Below are 18,887 nucleotides of genomic sequence, written 5' to 3'. Positions count from 1 at the left end.
GCACTAATAAGTACATCACTTTTGTTAAATATTGGAATTAGCTAAGCCATTGGCGACAATATCCTTGTATATTTCTTTCCAATACTTTTTTATGCCCTGAACAAGTTGTAATAAGTTTGCCACAAGTTTGTTTATAAAAACCCAAAAGAAAATGTTGGATACCGTATAAAATTTACCATACATATATATACTCGTAAATAAGCAGTGGGACGAAATGAGTCGTTTTAGCCAAATTCCCGTCTGTATATACACGAATTATTCTCTCAGTTTTCTATATATCGGTCTGAAATTTTGCACACGTCCTTTCCTCATCAAGAAACTGCATATCTGTTGGAATTGCCGATATCGTACAACTATAGCATATAGCTGTCATACAAACTGAACGATCAAACTCAAGTCTTTGTATAAAAAACTTTGTTATTTCGTAAGTTATTTTACAGAAATTCGGCAGAGATTATTACCTCAGGCATCGCTGCAATCTCCGAAGAAATTGTTCATATTGGACTACTATATCATATAACTGCCATACAACTGCTCAAAAAAACTCAAGTCCTTGTATAGAAAACTTTTTTATTTATCAAGGTATCTTCATTAAATTTGAAGTAAATCATTTCCCCAGACCACGCTACATTCACCGAAGAAATTGTCTAGATCGGACTACTATAGTATATAGCTGCCATACAAACTACCAATCACGCTCAAGTCGTATGGAAAACTTTTTTACTTAGCAAGTTATCTTCACGAAATTTGGCAAAGATTATTATCGAAAGCATCGCTACATTATCCGAAGATATTGTTTAGGTCGCATCACTACGGTATATAGCTGCCAAACAAACTAAACGATCCAGATGAAGCAAGATAATGAAATTTGTATACCCTTTTATGCTAAAAAAAATGCACTTGTGTAGGTTATTATAGCTTCGGCGTAATCGAAGATAACGTCTTGCATACTTAAGTCGCTGAGAAGAAAATTGTTGAAGCGATTTTTCTTACATTCGGAAACAATCACACATTTGTGTATTGTAGTTGAAACTAACTTAAGCAGAAACATTAAAATAGCACAAACATGTTTCGCATGAATGCCGTTAAATGCACATCATATAATAGCATATATATTATAAAATTATGCATAATAGAAAAAAAGTAAAACAATTGCTAAACACAATAATTCATCATATATTTTATTTATATTCGCATTTTTGTTGCAAATTATAAGAATTGTGTTCTGATGCATTCATTTGAAAATTACAAATTATTAAAATATTTTTGATGTAATTCAAATGCATGTCAATTAAATAAATGTCACAGGTAATGGAATACTCAATTTAGTGAATACATTATGAATTTATATATTTTATTTTACATATGTACAAATGGTAAACTCACATTTTTAGTACGATAGGTTGGCATGGCCTGTAGGCACTATAAATTAATCGAAAATATTTATAAAAGCTTTCGTAAAAACAACAAATAAGGCAGAATTAAGTGCAGCTGAAAGTGAAGATGTAATGCGTTCGCAAAAATAGTATATTCACGTGCTGCGAAAATCTTTAACCGAATGAGGAAAAGCATAATGATCCGATTAATGGGTCGGGTGAGAGTTATATATTATATTAGCAATTCTCAGTTGAAACGCAAATATGAGAGCGCAATATTTCCAATATAATGTCATTAAGATGATGATAAGATGATAAGCTGTCTTTCAAATTCTCAGTTATAAGCAGGTTCAGAGTTAGTCAACAGGTGGAATGACATCTTCATATTATGTTTATAATGCTAGGAGGAAGATATTTAGTCTACACTTAGTTGTAAACCATAATATGCTAAGAAAGTGATATACAATAATTTTTATTAAAACTGCTTAGATATTATAGCTAAAATCTAAGGAAATATTTTAAGGTGTTCGTTAAAGCATATAAGATAAGATCAAGAGAAAAAAAAAATTAGTTATAGGGGAAGGCATACGTCATTCTTGATCTTTTTTTTCAAGAGTTCTATGTTTATTCTAGGTTTGTTCCGATAACTCTATTGATGCTTGCTGGCAACTGAAATGTTGTTATTGGCGTTATTGTTGCCATTGTCGCTCGTTTAGACACTATTTTGAATTGCAAATTTCTTGTGAAACACATAGTCTTTGTTTTTCGTTAAAGAGCTGCTACTCTGTACTAGTTTTATTTGTATTTTTTATACGAGATAACCCGATCGTGCCGGTATGCCCATTGTGGAGTAAGATGCTGACACATAATATTTCCAATAATGGGTGAATCTTGCGGCATTAATTCGGTGAAAGTTTAATATACTACAAGTATATACCCTTATATATATTTCATACATATTTTACAAGCATTTTGAGCACAAAGCTTTTTTACTCTTAGACAAAATGTTGCAGGAATGTGAGAAAACACTACTTTGGGCAAGAAAATCGCAAACAAACTGCAAAATTCTATATAATGTTCAAACAAAAGTCGTATTATATGTTAGCGATCATTCAAAGCATCATTGCTTGTATGCTAGTGACGCTTACAATGTTTGCAGGGGGAAATAGAGTCAAACCAAGTAGCAAATTTGAGCATCTGCTGTTTCAGTTGCCAGAAAATATCGATCTCTCGTTAGACTCATTTGTCTCATTTTGACCGATCTAAAAGTTGTGTCATATTTCTCAGCGGGCGGTTTAGCTCATGAAATATCGTTGCTATACGAGTATGTGCGGTCAGCGTACACCACGCTGTTCACTGTTAGTGTCATGGCATTAATTAAAGTCACACCACAATGCCGATATTATGTGAATATAACTCACCGCAAATAACAACCAAACACCGTTCGGCAGCATTCGGGACATGCAGTGGCCTACCTTTATGGTTTTAGTTTGCCTGCGGTAGCGTAGAGCAGGCGGTAGACGCCACAAGCAATCACATTGGACTAAAGTTGCATATAATTATATTCGCTGGCATTTATCACACGTAAAGAGATGGAGGTACAGCAACTACATGTTGGCGCAATAATTTAGATTTGATGTACAGTACATACAAATAGTTTCACATATATAACATAATAATAAATATTTGTTTCATAGCCAACATTTAGTTTACTGGCAGCTATTTATAGACAGGCTTTAGTTTTTTTTTTTTTGCGAAATGTGCTATAGTTATGTTTGCTTGTGGTTTTTGCACTCATATTGATGTTTTTGTACAAAAAATTGCTAAAATTGTTGGGCAAGTCCAAATCATTAATTTGTTGTTTTTCATTATTGTCTTATTGTGGTGATGAGAAAATTTTGAAAATATTAGTTAAAAAATTGTAAAATAGTAATGATCTCATTATTTGTTTGTGGTGTTGAAAAATACGAAACAAAAATGCATAAAAAAAAATTAAACTTTTTTTATACATTTTATAGTAATTCTATATGTATTTAGAGATCTCAAATGACTTAGATCTTTCTCAATATATTAACAAATTATAAAAAAGACCGTACTTTTTTCCTTAGAGAAATTTCGTATGCAATTTTAAAGCACCCTAACGTAGAGGAAAAAGTACAAGTTAATATAATTTCATAGATATTTTTATATAGAAACCTCTTTCTTACAAGGAATTTTCGTACACATATGGAGCACCCTAATGCAAGGGAAAGCAGTAAATTGTTTTATTCATTTTACATTCTTTTTTTTTTTCAGAGACCTCGAACTCTTTAGATTTTACTCAACACAACAGTAATTATAAAAAATACGGTGGTTTTTCTCACAGTGAAATATCGTAAGTTTTTTTGGACTACACTAATGTAAGGATCAAAATTATTATTTTTTGTTAATTTTATAGTACTACTTATATAGAGACCTCAATTATAAAGACTTCAAATATATTATAAGCAATTATAAAAAATACGGTAATTTTTCGAATTTTCATATGCATTTTTGTAGCACCCTAATGCAAATTTGCGGACTCGCAGGTAACGGTAGTTTGTTGGCATCATATTTGTTGAAAATTTTAATTGAATTAGCGCAACTAGGTAGCAAGCGCAAGCAGCACCACCTCAAATTGCCGACGTACGTAAATACGTAAATAGTTGTACGAACCGACCACGACGCCTACCACTTACCGCTCGCCTCGCGCTGAACATATCATAGCTAACAGCTTGTGGGCGCCTACATGTAGCTCTATAAATGCACTGCCAGCATGCCAATTGTTTGCTGCTTTGTTGTTTGTAGCGGTTTTGCTGTGCTGACACGCGCTGGGCGTTGTGACCAAATTATAGGCCGTGCGGATAAACAGCGGAATTTACAGTTAAAACATTTGGGGCATAGTTGCAGGCGTGTGTGTGTGTGTCTGTGTGTATGCAGAACATCAAAAAGTTAATTATTTCAATTTCCGCTACAAATTGTTTTATGTATTAGTGAGCCGGACTTATTTCATTAACACGTGCTTGCTTATATGACTTCCTAGTCGCAGCTATATCGCTTTAGACGCGCGTTTAATAGTTACATGTGTGCTCTATATTATTGCAGCTATAATGTGGTTTCGCTACTTTTGTAGTTGCTCACTATACGCGCTATCTATTCGGTGTTTTCGATTTTGTTATTTTTGTTTTTTTGCAGAAAATTTTAATTACATGAATTTTGTTAACAACGCCTGCTGTCCAAATATGTATCTGGCAATATAGCAGAAAGCACTATAAATTTTGCAACATCGCACCCAATGTTTTAATTTGCCACTAATTTTTTTTTGTTGCAGTTGGCAGTGCTCGGTACCTAAAATTGCAAAAAGTGCGAAATCGCAAAAATTTTATGATTTTAATTTGATTAAATTTATAACGCGAATGAAGTACAGTTTGTATTGCATAAATTTGTACTGGGTAGTTGCAGCAATATAATACTAATACTAATTAAACTAAGCTTACTAATTAGTAGCTTATTACTTACTAGCACTTTAAATCAAATTTATAATTTTTTTTTTGTATTTCCGTCGGCAAAATCCCAAATAGCTGTATCCTCCGCGCGGATGTCGACTGAGCAATGGGTGTCGTTGCTTGTAATGTCGTGGTTTCAAGCTGCCTTTGGATTGACTGAGTCATGATATTGCAGGTAGGCGTTATCCAGCGAGGGCTGTTGTATTTCCCCATTCATCTTCTTACGATGGACTGCTTTATATGCAAACTCAGAAAGCGGTGGATCGGGGAATACACACACCTGCAGTCTTGCTAAGGAGCTACCTGGGTGTAGATATAAAACGCAGGGAGGGTGGAGACCCCCCAAGTCAAAACTCAATATGGAGAAAAGCGAAGAGATGAAGCAGGCTAGGATATCAGGCTAAACGTTGGTGGAAAACGAGTCGCTAGCGGTCATACTCAAGACTCGGACCAAGAAAGCACTATGAGCTATAACAAAGAAAACTATGAAGAGCTTCTGCGGTCTCCTGAGTGGGTGATCGAGGATTCCAACTCCGACAACAAGAGAGAACGCCGGAAAATGCCAAGCAAGGAGTTGCTGAAAGCTAAACTGCGATACAGGACGAAGGTCGGGACATGTAACCGACTCGAGGGCAGGTTCAACCAAAAGGAAAAGGAGGACGGTTGGTTGGCCAGTGCAGACGACAAGTAGACAGCGTACAAAGCACCGGCGGTAGCCAGTGAGATTGCGGAACGACATCTAATCGTGGCATTCATCAACCGCAGTAACCCCCTGGAACAGATGACGCAGGAGCGATAGCAAATAGTGAAGATGAAGCTATTAGAAGCCCTTTCGAGGATGGACTTAAATCCATCCATGCCGTCATTTTTTGAATCAGAATGGTGTAATGGAGTCAAAATTCTGAAATGCAAAGATGATCCATCTCAGACATGGGTGAGGGAAGCTGCCAGGACAATTTCGAACCTATGGAAAAACGCAAAACTAGAGTTGATGGACCGCAGCTGCGGCCACTACAACGTCAGTATCAGAATGTGCTGACTAGCGACTAGACGATGTTGAGCGTGGCGAAAACTTTATATAAAGATGGATGTCAAAGCTCCATCCTTCAGATCAATAAGTAGGCAGATGACTATATCTACGCGAGGTTCGGTAAGATGGCATGGGGTGTTAGAAATGTCTTCCTTCGTCTTAAGAAACGCTACCACGTCGACGGCAACAAAAACATGCTGGAGAAAGTTGAAGCAGAGAAGAATCTCGGCATAGAAGAGATCAGCGTCATCACGTGTTCTACAGGAGTTGGAAAAGGTACTCACAAAGCATTTTGAGGATCAGAAACCGAGAGCTGAAGGTACTCCAGGTGCACCTTCTCAAAAGTAGGAGTGTTGAATGAAAAGGAGATTAATTTTATGTGCAGTAAGCAATCACCAAGATCACAGCTTTATATATTTGCTTTGTCTACCCTGAGCGACAAGATGTTTTAACGCCACAAATACTACTCTCACATGTTTCTCAATAAGAACTCGTCAAAACCACTTTCGCTTTGAGTCGCTGACTTCAAAACACCATATTTATCTACTCCTCTTTGAAAGACCTCATAAACTAGTGATACTTAAAATGTTTAGAGAGCCGATTTCAACAGCGATTTCTATGAGCTTACATATATTTTCATAGAGAATTGCAAACTAATCGAAGCAAAGTGATGTTTGCGTTTCAAATCCACAGGTGTAAGCTCGACGAACTTTGGTCGTTTGCACAGCAATTATAAGTTTTAATTAGCTAATGCGCGATGTTTTCATTATGTTTACGTGTGTGTGTGTGCTTGCAATTTCATATTTTTCACTTAAACTTTGTGAAAATCTGCAGTTTATTGAATCGCACGTCGCGCCCATATTGCGCTTACAATGAATTGCTGAAATTTTCCGAACGCATAACTTCAGTGCGTTATAAACGATTTCAGCCAATTTTCGCATTTTCTTAGCCGGCGTTGTGGCGTGTGAGGTGGGAAAACTTTGCCGCAACTTAAATATAATTTTCGGCGATGTGCTGCCAAATTTATGCGCGTAACGGTGACTTTGGCAAAAATTCGAAATATTTTTTTGCCCACATACTATTGATAATTATTTTGTTTGGAATTTTCGTTTAAAATTTGGTCGATTTTAAAAGGAGAGAAAGAGGTAGAGAAGTGATCAATTAATATATAAATATCAGTCAATAATAATTTCAATTGTAGTGAGCACCAAAATAGCTGTAATCTTGAAATGCTAAAAAAAATCAATTAAATAAGCAAATCAAGTAAAGAAGCGCTAAGTACGGGTGTAATCGAACATTTCATACGCTTTCAATTTGTAAGGATTAAAGACTAAACTTCATATTAAAAAATGTTGCCAAAGAATTCAACATTCATTATTCGAGAAAAGATTGAAGGGAATACAATAAAATTTTGTTCCTTATTAATTTACATTGAAGTTTATATACGCACTTAGTTTTCTAAATATATATTACTTCCCGTCAGCGAAAGCTCTTTTAAAATCATACTCAATTGAGTTATATGTGACATAAACTCAACTGAAGAGGCTAAATTTAATATATTACGTTTATTTGCAAAACGTCAACCAGAGCATCGGAATTCACTACATTAGGGATATGAAGTTTGGACCAAGGCCTAAACCAATTCCATTCATATTAAACGGTAAAGCAAATAATTTTTAAGAAAACTTGTGCATTTGAATTCATTAAAATATCACACTTTTTGAGCAACCTAAACGGTTTAAAGTCAGGTGGAATATCGAAAATCACTCTATATGGTATTTCAGGAGCAGCGAAAGTTCTGAGCTAATTGCATTAACTTTTGACATTCCTCTGCTAATTCGAGAACATATTTTCAAGAAATTTATAAATTTATAATAAAGTCAACGGAAGTACAAAAATCTTAATATGAAGTATATGGGGGCTAAGGGAAGTATTAACCCGACGCAACCCATTTTTGACATATATACATAATAATATCAAGAAAAGATTTTCTCCGAATTTCTATAATATATCTCACACCTTAACCGATATTATCGGTGAAAAGTCAACCATAGTCATTGATATCTCCATATTCGGTTTCTGGGGGCTTGAACAGTTTTGGTCCGATTTTGACAATTTTTAGACTAGAGATGGCATACCTTAAAGACTATATGGAAAATGGGCGTTTTTGTAGTATGATTTTGCCCATTTTAGCACTGTAACATAGAAATATTAATATAATGCTATTTATCGCCTTTCTGTTGTAATTGCAACCCTTCGTTCACCTTTGACATTCGCTCTTATAAAGCCCTCTTGTGCCATACCGGATGTGAAATTTCATGTCTCTGGCTTATTAAGTTATTAATTCATCACACTTTTAATAGTTGTTAACCAAACCGTTGTATGGGGAGTGGGCGGGGTTACTATCCGATTTCACCTATTTTTATATGAAAGGTGTTGAAAGTGAGCCTCCTCGAAGAGGATGATTTTTAAAAAAAAATTGCAATTGCAATTTGTAACTATCGTTCTTGCGTATATCTTTCCATGATGAAATTGCAAACATTACTGAATAAAATGAAATAAAATTACAGATCATGACATATAAAAAATGGCCGAAACGACACCTAGAAATCCTATCATCCCTATTGAAACACCCGATATATACATAATTCTATATATATCTCATTTATTGTTAGGTGATACATATTAGGTATACTAGTGTGACTTGCTGTCATCGAGGACTCTAATGCATCATCATTTTATAAAACTGAATAGATACGCATGTGCTACCTCGTTAATGTCAAATTTATAAATGCAAAGAAGTTCCTGCAGGACAAAGCAAAAGGTCATATGGTGCAAGAGTTTTTGTTGACCGAATCATGATGTGCGAAGCTAGCTTGTCCATTAGCAGCTTAGGTCGTGTGATGTGACTCCATTTAACTACTTTTCATTTAAACCGAAATTTGTGAGATAAAAGCGAGCTTGCGAAAGGTAGAAATATTAAATAGCGAATTAAAAAGTGTATACCGTAATAAAACACCTTATTTATATAAGTATATCCAGCATATATGATATTTTTAAAACCTTCAACAACAATCATTGACTGTTGCAGTTATTTATTTAAATTGATTGTTAATAAGCATCTAAATAGAAAAAGCTGCTGTTTACCGTTTACCTCAGTTTCGCCTACGGTTCAACTTCATTTGAATCAGTGCGCAGCCAGGCTACTGTACTTTTTGCAGTTCTGCTTTAAATGAGCATATAAATCTCAAACGCTTCGGTTGGCTTGGAATTTAAGCATAACTTCCTGTGCTAGGGTTTTGTTGCTTTTTAGCAATATTCTCCGTTATGCATTTTTTTACTGTATGGAATCTCGCCAAATTCCCTTTTCTCCATGCATTTATTTATATGCCTTCTCGCCGCGCACGGAATTTATTGAACGAAACAATTAAATTTACGATTAAAAAACTACACTACCACTTGCATATCTTGTGAAACGATGTGAAAAAAAAACGAAAAAAAGCGAACTCCAAACACAAGAGAGTTGAAATAAAAGGCCGCGAAAAGCGGAGTAGGGCAAAAGATATACGTGAAAGGTAGGAGCGAATAATTTAATTTGCTGTAAAATAGCGTCCATGGCCGGTAGTTGCCTAAAGTGTACTCTGCTGGGGTACTAACTCACCAACACACACACATACAAATATATGTGTGTGAGTATAAGCCCTGCAGGGAAAGCCCAACTAAGTGAAGTGGTGAGTGTTAAGTAGTCTGTGGTTATATACCATTTTACTATTGAAGGAGAATAATTAAAAATTAGTTGATACAAGATTTATTGCAGATCATTAGAGCTGATATTTGAGACTACTGGAAATCTAGTTTTTTAACATACGCACATTACTCCTTACTACAAAAATCATTAAAGTCCTCTGCTGTTGCAGATTTTAACAGTTTGATTGGGGCTAGCATATCTATACAATTCATCTGCATCTTCGACGCAACTTTGCATGTATTTTATATATAAAAATTGGATTTCTATGCGCTTGCAACTCATGACTTCCCACTTACGCTGTCCAACTACAATAAAACACATATTTACTTGTAGTTCAATCCACTTCAGTTCTCTGGGCAAATCATATATGCTTCCAAATACACCTGTCGTCCGTTGAATGTTTTCCCTAGCGGGTATCTGCTACAATTTACTCATGTACAGTATTGTGTAGCGCACCTTTCTGCCTGCAGCGTCCACCACAACCGCAACAATTTGAAGTCGTGCACAGCAAGAGGAGTTGCCAACTTCCGTATGCTTTTTGCCAACCAGCCAGCTAACCAGCCAACCAAACAATCAACTTGTGCGGCGTGTATGCACACTCGTAAGGATGCATGTAAATCATATCGCCTTTAGTTGGCTACACTAAGTAACTTAATCCGTTTGCGCTATTAGGGCGCAATTGTAGCGCAGCACCAGCCAGCCAAGTCAGGCCAAGTCAAGCCAAAGCAGTCGAAGCAGTTGAAGCCAAGCTCTTTGGGGGTTATTGCTGTTACTTAGGTGACCGGGTCTTAACACACATACACATACATATGTATGTATATATAAGTTGATATATTATTTGTTTGCTTGAGATTTACATCATATTAAGATAAATGTATATTCTCTCATATACTTGTCCATATATATATATATATATATTATATATATAAAATGTTAGTGCATGCAAATGTTTTACATGCTTATTTGATGTATATATATATATACCTAGATATATATATGTAAATATCTGTTATGATTGCTAGTGCCTGCAAACTTGCACAAAGCTTAGCGAGTATGTGTGGCAACACTATTATCCAGTGATAAATTTCATGCAATAAAGAAGACATTACTTTAATGCCGTCAAGCGATGGTTCCAGCTTGCCAGCTGTAATGTGTGTAAGTGTCTATGTATATGTATGTGTGTTTATGGAAACAGTCGCGAATAGCGGTATAAACGAGTATGTTTGCTTGGTGGCAGACATTAATTGCACATTTAGTGGTTTTCGTGTTTATCCAGCGGGTTCGGCATCGGGTTTTGAACTTTCTACTTTGGCGGAAACTTGTTTTTGCGTGGCTTTGATTGCTCGTCGTCATTATTTATATATTACATGTTATAAAATAGTTGTATATAGCAATTCTAATGCCTGTTGTGCCGACATACATCACTGTAACGAGTCTCTTTATAATATTCACTGTTTAGTTTTTAAATTTAGGTACTTGGGTAGCGAAATACTTTATAGAAAATTATTTGGTGTGCCATTTGAAAATAAAATCTGATCTAGTAACTAATTTTTGATTGAAATGCAGAATTGACTAGATAACATAGCACTGAAATCGCTAGAAACCGCAAGCCGAAGCTAACAAAGTATAATATATAGTTGTATTTAAAAAGAAATTTTAAGTTAAATAAAACAGTATCATATTGTTGCTTAACCCTTATGTTAGTAACCAACGATCTCAATATTATTATTATTTTGTTTATTTTTAGAAAACACTTTTTCTTCAAATATTAATAATCAGTGACAATTTAAAGAAAGAAAAATATAACAACGTAGAATAAAAAAATTAATAAAAAAAAATGAACTCACAAATAGCGTTCTTTTAAGTTAAAAAACGACGATTTGAGAGCTTAAAATGAAATTGTGGGGGGTACCCGGTTACTAACATAAGGGTTAAAGGCGAAATCTCCAGCAGTCGAGCTTTATTTGGGCCTAAAGAAATATAAACTTGTGTGATATTCAACATAACATCGGTGAATAACTATTGAGTGGCTGAAACTTCAAACTTCAAGAGCAACGCAAATTACTATTATTTTTTACTGTGGTACGTCAGTGCGTATGAGTGACATTTTGAGATGCTTTTGTATGCAAAATGTGTTCGTACAATTGCATGTTTTTGTTTGACTGAATAATGAAAATGAAAAAAAAAACAAAAAAAAACATGTTAACTGCGGTTGTACCGAAGCTAGAATACCCTTCACAAATGAAGAAGTTTCTATACAAAAACTTAATTTTGTTCATTCAGTTTGTATGGCAGCAATATAATATAGTGATCCGATCTGAAAAATTTCTAAAAATGTTGTAGCGCTGCTTTGGGCAATAATTCATGCCAAATTTTTTAAAGATATCATCTCAAATAAAAAAGTTTTGTATACAAGAAGTTGATTTTGATTATTTTGTTTTGTATGGCAGCTATACAGATTAGATGGACGGATACGGCTAAATCGCCTCAACTCGTCAAGCTGCTTATTTATATATACACTTTGCAGGGTCTAAAAAAATAGCAAAATGTCACAAAAAAGGACCACATTAACCGCCATAATTTATTATTGTTTTTTAATAAACATAAATCCCTTTATGATCCGTGGAAAAAATGTTCAAGCCATTAAAGGTCGCAGCTGCAGTGCTACAAAAAATATTAAATCGCGACGTTATGTGCATGAACGGCATACCTTCATAACTTATTCTTTTATAAGACTACATTTCTACTTTCTCTGCATCTCCGGCCCATCATTTAGATGTATTAAATTAATTCGAAAAAAACTCTTTTTTGATATGCAAATCAAAGGCTGCCTGCATACATTGGCACAATTATTGCTTAATCGCAAGTGAAATTATGCATTATAGATAATTGTGAAAAAAACCAATTAAAAAACTATATAATTATAGCACAAATAATCAAGCTGTGAAAAAAATAATATTAATAATGATAAGAAATGAAATTCTACGAAGCATAATAATGCAGCAACCGCGAACCGCAATCAAATGGAGCGCTGCAGGCGCATTGCATTAATTCATGAAATCTAAAACGAGTAGCGCATAAAAATTAGCAGAGCAAGAGAATCGACAATGATTAATATGCGGCGCGATAATCTCTGTGTTTGTATGTATGCGCTGTTGCGAAAGGCATTCGATAGAAAATGAATTTGTTGAACAATGAAATTGAAGCCTGCACATGCACAGGCGTCAAGATATAAATAAAAAGAAATGCTAAAAAAAATTAAAGAAAATTTAACAAAAAAAATAAAAACTTTAATTGAATTGAAACCAACAGACTTTTTCTAAAGATTGCATAAAGCAGCCACGCATAACGCAAATAAAAACTAAAAGCTTAATAAATATGGCCGCGAATGCAAGGCGCAGCAAGCAAGTATGCAATATTTTGTGAAATGTAGCTCCACAGATTTTAATGAATACATTCTTTAGTTTCTCATTTAAATTGCTGTGCGCTTCTTTCTTGCTGTATAGACTCGTATATCAATACGTTGGCACTTCACTCTTTTCATGTTTTTCGCTTTCTTGTGCACTCTTTGCAGTTTAAAACGAGAAAAAACGTTAGCTTTGGCTGCACTGAAGCTATAATACCCTTTACAAATACAACAGATTTCTAACAAGAGCTTTGAACGTTCAGTTTGTATGCCAGCAATATGCTGTAGTAATTTAATCTGAACAATTTCTTCGGAGATTGCAGCGTTGTCTTGAACAATAACCCGTGCCAAATTTCGTGATGATATCTCCTCTAGTAAAAAAGTTTTCCATATAAGCACTTAATTTCGATCGTTCAGTTTGTATGACAGCTATATGCTATAATCGTACGATATCCGTGGTCTCGAAAAATGAGCCGCTTCTTGGTGAGAAAACGACAAGTTAAACATTTCAGATCAATATCTCATAAACTGAGGGAATAGTTCGCATATATACAGACAGATGGACGGACATGACTTAATCGAAATATGTAGACAAAAAGGTTCAGAACACGGCCTAAATTGACGCAGCTCGTCACGCTGATATATATTCTTTATAAGGTTTCCTACAGGTTATTGCAAACTGCGTGACAAACTAAATATACCCCTTTTTACTAGGGGTTCAGCATTTTTAATGAAATTCGTGAAAATTTCATCGTGGAATATTTACCATACTAGAAAAAAACATATCGAAAGGAATCCTGTTTATCAATTTTGCTAATATTCTTCTTTAGTCACAGTTCCCTGGAGACACACATAGCGACATGAAGTGAGTATCTTATTCGCATCTAAGCACCAAGAATGCCATAAGGATCCAAAGTAAAATTTTTCTATATCCAAAATCTTGTTCAGTTCAATTTATTATTAGAGGGTTCTTCATATTATAAGCCGACTGTAAACAGCTGTGTGAATTTTCGAAAGATTTCTTTGTGCCAGAAATACTTTCAGATTTTGAAGCTTTTATTGCAAAGCAGAAGAGTGCTTTCACCCTATATATATAGTTTTCAGAGCTTTTAGTTTTACCGTGCAATATTTAGCGATAGAAAAGCGCATTATCTACGCATCTCGACGGCGCCTTAACTTTAAATAGTACAAAGAGCAACCTCCGATCTACAGGCTAGAAAGCGTTGTCTCAATTCAGCTGTTTTCAGTTAGTAATAACTTCAGGCTTTCTAAATACTTTACAATATACCAATATTGCAGCCTAGCTCCACCGAGTTCCTAGTCACGAGTAACTGCAGTCAGTTTGTTGCGCACTTCAGTCTTACCAATTTGAACACAACGCACCAAAAAAACTACTGTTAGGATATAATTTATGAAACCATTTTATATTTCGGTTACAAAACATGCCATTGAAAACGCTTGAAAAGCAGCCATAAACATAAATTTTACTTGCTCTTATTTGCTGTTAATTTTATGAATTATGCAAAAAGCTTGCACCGTGCAACACATATGTACAGGTAGCGTGCGGGCACGCTGGTCTACCTGTGTTTTTTGTGTTTGTATTGGTGTGTGTTCAGGTGCTATTGCAGCAATAAAATTCACTTACTTCCTCGAAAACGCTGCACTTGAGACGGCATTGCGACGTTGTTGCTGGAGTCGGAGTTGATAAAAAGCATGAAATAAATTTATGTTTGTGTTCTTGTGTATGCAACTCTTGGCAGTTGGCTGCGCTGGCACTTAACGTCTGCTGACTGCCCACCCATGTCGTCAGCCGACACGCCAGCTACCAACTGCTGAAATTCTGCATGTGCTGCATGCATGCCGCGCTCATTTATGTTGCATAATGATTACACGCCTCGTCATGCCGCCGGCAGGAAGGCAAAAGGAAGCAGCTGCTTCTCGCTGCTATTATTGCTGTTGTTGTTTTTTTTTCCTCTTTGTGCTTTAGTTGCGATGCTGCTGTTGTTGTTGTTGTTTTTGTGGCGTCTTTGTCTCGCGTTGCTACTTGCGGAAATGCAACTACACTTGTGCGCTTAAACTGCTGGCGCTGCAATTAATTCAAACGCTCGCTGGGACCTCAGGTGTCCAGGTAGTCAAAGTGCGCTGCAAGCAGAGGTTTACGAGGCGATGACGAAAAGTCAAAGCGTATGCAAGACATTGCAGCGGAGTGAAGTAGCGCGCACTTAAATGCCTATACATTTACCTATTTATAAATATAAATATATATATATGTGTGTGTGTTTGTGTAGCTGACGCTGGCGCGCCGCTTGCAGCTAGCAAGAAGTTGTCAGCGTTCGCCTCAGTTGAATGACTGCGGGAGTGTATGAAAATGAGGGAGTGACATGAGCAATGCGATGAGCCGAGTTGATAGACCTTGAAGGTGTATGAAGAAAAATGTTGCTTACCTATGTGTGTGTGTGTGTATTTGCGCAGGGAATATGCGAAATTCCCAAATACTTGACGCAGCCACACACACACATACATTTTTCATGCGCTCAACGAGTGACGTTGTCGCTGACAGCGCGCATTCATTTGCATATTTCTGTTAAACATTTTACAAAGTGTACATGCTTGAGATGCACAGCTGTGTGTGTGTGTGCGCTTGTTGAGTGCTCGAAATACATATCTTTGTAGGTGTACGCTTGCCGCCATTGAAAGCGTAAAGTTTTATTGGTGTGGGATACATAAGAAGGCGTACTGCTGCTGCTATGGTAACCGCGTAAGCGAGTTATATAATGTTCCGCTGTAACCTTGCTTAAAAAATGTTTACCGTTAAATCGAGAATTTTTTTTTTTTATTTATTACGCATTTGAAGGGGCATTAATGAAATATATGGTGGGTAGGCAAGCGGCTTAAATGAGTTTTTAGTGTAAATGACTTTCAGATATCTTAAAAGGAGAGTGCGTTTGAATTGAAAAGTTAAAAATTTGGAAAATAAAAGTACTGGGGATCATGCCGATGGCAGAATAGAAATTCAACAAAAGGAAGAACGTTAATTTCAGTTGCACTGAAGCTATAATACTCGATACATGTGCATTAAATTTAGCATAAAAGGCTTTAAAAATATCATGATCCTTATTTTTATAGGTTAGTTTGTATGGCAGCTCTACGTTAAAGGAGTCCGATTCAAAAAATTTGTTCGGAGATTGTAGAGTAGTCTTGAAAAATTATCTACCCCAAATTGCGTAAATATATCTTGTCGAATAAATAAGTTGGTTTCGACAAATGAGCAGCTTCTTACGCAGTGTAGGAGGCGTGCCAAATTTCGGATCGATATCTCAAAAACTGAGGGGTTAATTCACGTATATATCGGCGGACAGACAGATGACAATGTTTATATAAACTTAGCTGTTCACACTTATCATTTATATATATACTTTATTAGGTTTCCGATGTTTCCTTCTGGGTGTTATAAACTTCGTGTCAAACTTAACATATCCTGTCACTCAGGGTATAAATATTCCACAATTTATCAGCTATCATTGCTGTGCCATTTTCTGCATATCAGCTTATACAACTTTCAACATTTTATATCTTCAGCGACATTTTAAATTGCTGATAAATTATTTGAGTTCAATTGATTGAGCGTAATGAAATCCGTATATTTACGGCAGTAACTTATCAGCAACCGGATGTCAGTTGTGGAAGACAACTTTCATTAAACTTCAGTTTTGCCTTACTTAATTTCGCCTTGTAGTTAAAACCAGGTTTTATGTAGCGACAACTTTAGCTGATTTAATACCATAGCTAAATCAAGCTTATTAATTTATTTACTGAACTATTGCATTCTAAAAACTCTAAATAAATTTGATGGAGCTTAACATTTACAGAGTCCTCAATAAGTCTCTTTTGTGCTTGAAATACATTTGTTTTATTACTCAGACCAGCATGCGTCTTTAAATTCAGGTAATATCTCTTAACATAGCATACATTTCGGCTCTAAGATTTAAAATCTTGAAGATATTGTACATGCTATAAGAAAATATCACGTATAAGTCTCCGTGTACATTCACTACCTTCACACAAAACAGCAGCGACAATCACTGCTCAGCAGATTTCAGCGAAAGAATTGCCGCAAATGTGACAATATGAAATGCGCTGCAAAATATGCAACACCAGCGTGCAGATGATATATGTGTTCACCTCAAATGACACGTTGCAAGATGCTTGCATACTCCTACTCATGTGTGTGTGTGTGGCATTTACCTAGTCTACCCATACATACAAGTATATAACTCCAGCAATGTGGCATGAAAATATGATAATAATAATGAAAGTCTTGCAGTTTTCACTTCACCGCACCAACAGTCGGCGAGCGATGAGTTGCACAGCATTAAACAGGAGTCACGACGCGAAGATGTGGCAAAAACAAAAGACAACCGTGAAGGAATGTTGGCAGTAGCAAAGAACGAAATGCAAGAGTTGAAACATCTTGAACGCTGAAGTGCGGCGAGAAACGCTGTGGAGGCAAAAAAGACAAGCACAACTACAACAACAACAACGTTCACATTTTTTTTTTTTTAAAGTGTTGCATGCCTTGCTTCTCTTGAAAGAATTGCTCCTTATGAGTACAACATATACATACATACATATTTACAATATGCCATGATAGCTGCTATGTTGCACAGTGTAAATATGTTATGTATTATGCGCTGCACTTGGTACGTGTTTGGTTGTATGTCTGCGCGTATGAAAAACAAACAAGCTGAGGCAAGAAGATGCCTCATAATTGCGGCAACTCATACAAACAACTAGCAACTGTCAACAAGGCATACAACAACAGCAACATACGCGTCGAAATAGTGCCTACGCGCGCAGATTTTATCACCAGCAGTGCTTGGCCACGTTGACTCCAATGCAAAGTGCGCAGAGAAAAAATCCTCACAAGTGAAGCACGTTGTTCCGCTGGTGGCACATACATATTTATGTGCTGTGTAATAGTGTGTGTACTTATGTATGTGCATGTGGAAAACAAAAATCGCATCAAGTTCATTAAAAGCGCAAAGCAGCGCTTGACACTTCACTTCGCTTTGCGTCGGCTTCGTATGCGAACACACGCTAATGCACAGCTACACACACGAACACACATTTACAGCGAACACTCGCTGGTCTTTTGTTTATTTTGTCAGCTTTGTATGCGCATTTCTTAGATGAGCCGGCAAACAAAGGCATTCTATTGAGCTAGGAAGCGATATGCTTCTTCTTGCTTTTACTTCTTTTTGTCACAAAGCAACAAAGGTTTCTGCCGCGTGAATTAAATCGCCGCCGCTTATGTAGGATTTTAATTAACTCTCATGGCAATTGTAAATATTGTGCAAATATGCTGTTATTCACGTTGTGTACAGCCTTAGGCGTGAAATTGGTATAATTTAGCTGATTTATGATTTTTATATAACGTTATTTGCGAATAGCTCAATAATTGTGGGTTTCTATTTTAACGAAAATATAATTAAATTAATTGAATTTTATCGTTTTCAAGTGAAATCTTTTTTTTTATTAAATACATTAAAATCACTTAAATTTGAAATAAGGTCTGATTAATGATATTTGAGGTTTGCATATGGATCGGTTCAAAAATGCATTCACGGAATTATCACCGCCATCGTTTGGGTGAAATTTCATATTCACAACCCATACAACTGATCTTTTCCAGAAAAATCAACATCCAAGCAAATTAGAAACCACTGTTATTTATAAGATCTAGTAAAAAAAAATTTTTTTTTCGCTTGAAATTGAGCGTTTTATATAACATAATTAAAACGGT

General features: G+C 35.8%; 1 pseudogene; it reads left to right on the top strand.

The window, feature by feature from the left end:
- Positions 1 to 5,363: 5,363 nt before the first annotated feature.
- Positions 5,364 to 17,566, top strand: LOC138855902 (uncharacterized; annotated as a pseudogene).
- Positions 17,567 to 18,887: the final 1,321 nt, after the last annotated feature.

The sequence above is a fragment of the Bactrocera oleae genome, chromosome 3 (assembly GCF_042242935.1).
Source record: "Bactrocera oleae isolate idBacOlea1 chromosome 3, idBacOlea1, whole genome shotgun sequence".
NCBI classification, from domain to species: domain Eukaryota; kingdom Metazoa; phylum Arthropoda; class Insecta; order Diptera; family Tephritidae; genus Bactrocera; species Bactrocera oleae.
The sequence above is the reverse complement of the archived record's forward strand: the minus strand, read 5'-3'. Positions and strand labels throughout refer to the sequence as shown.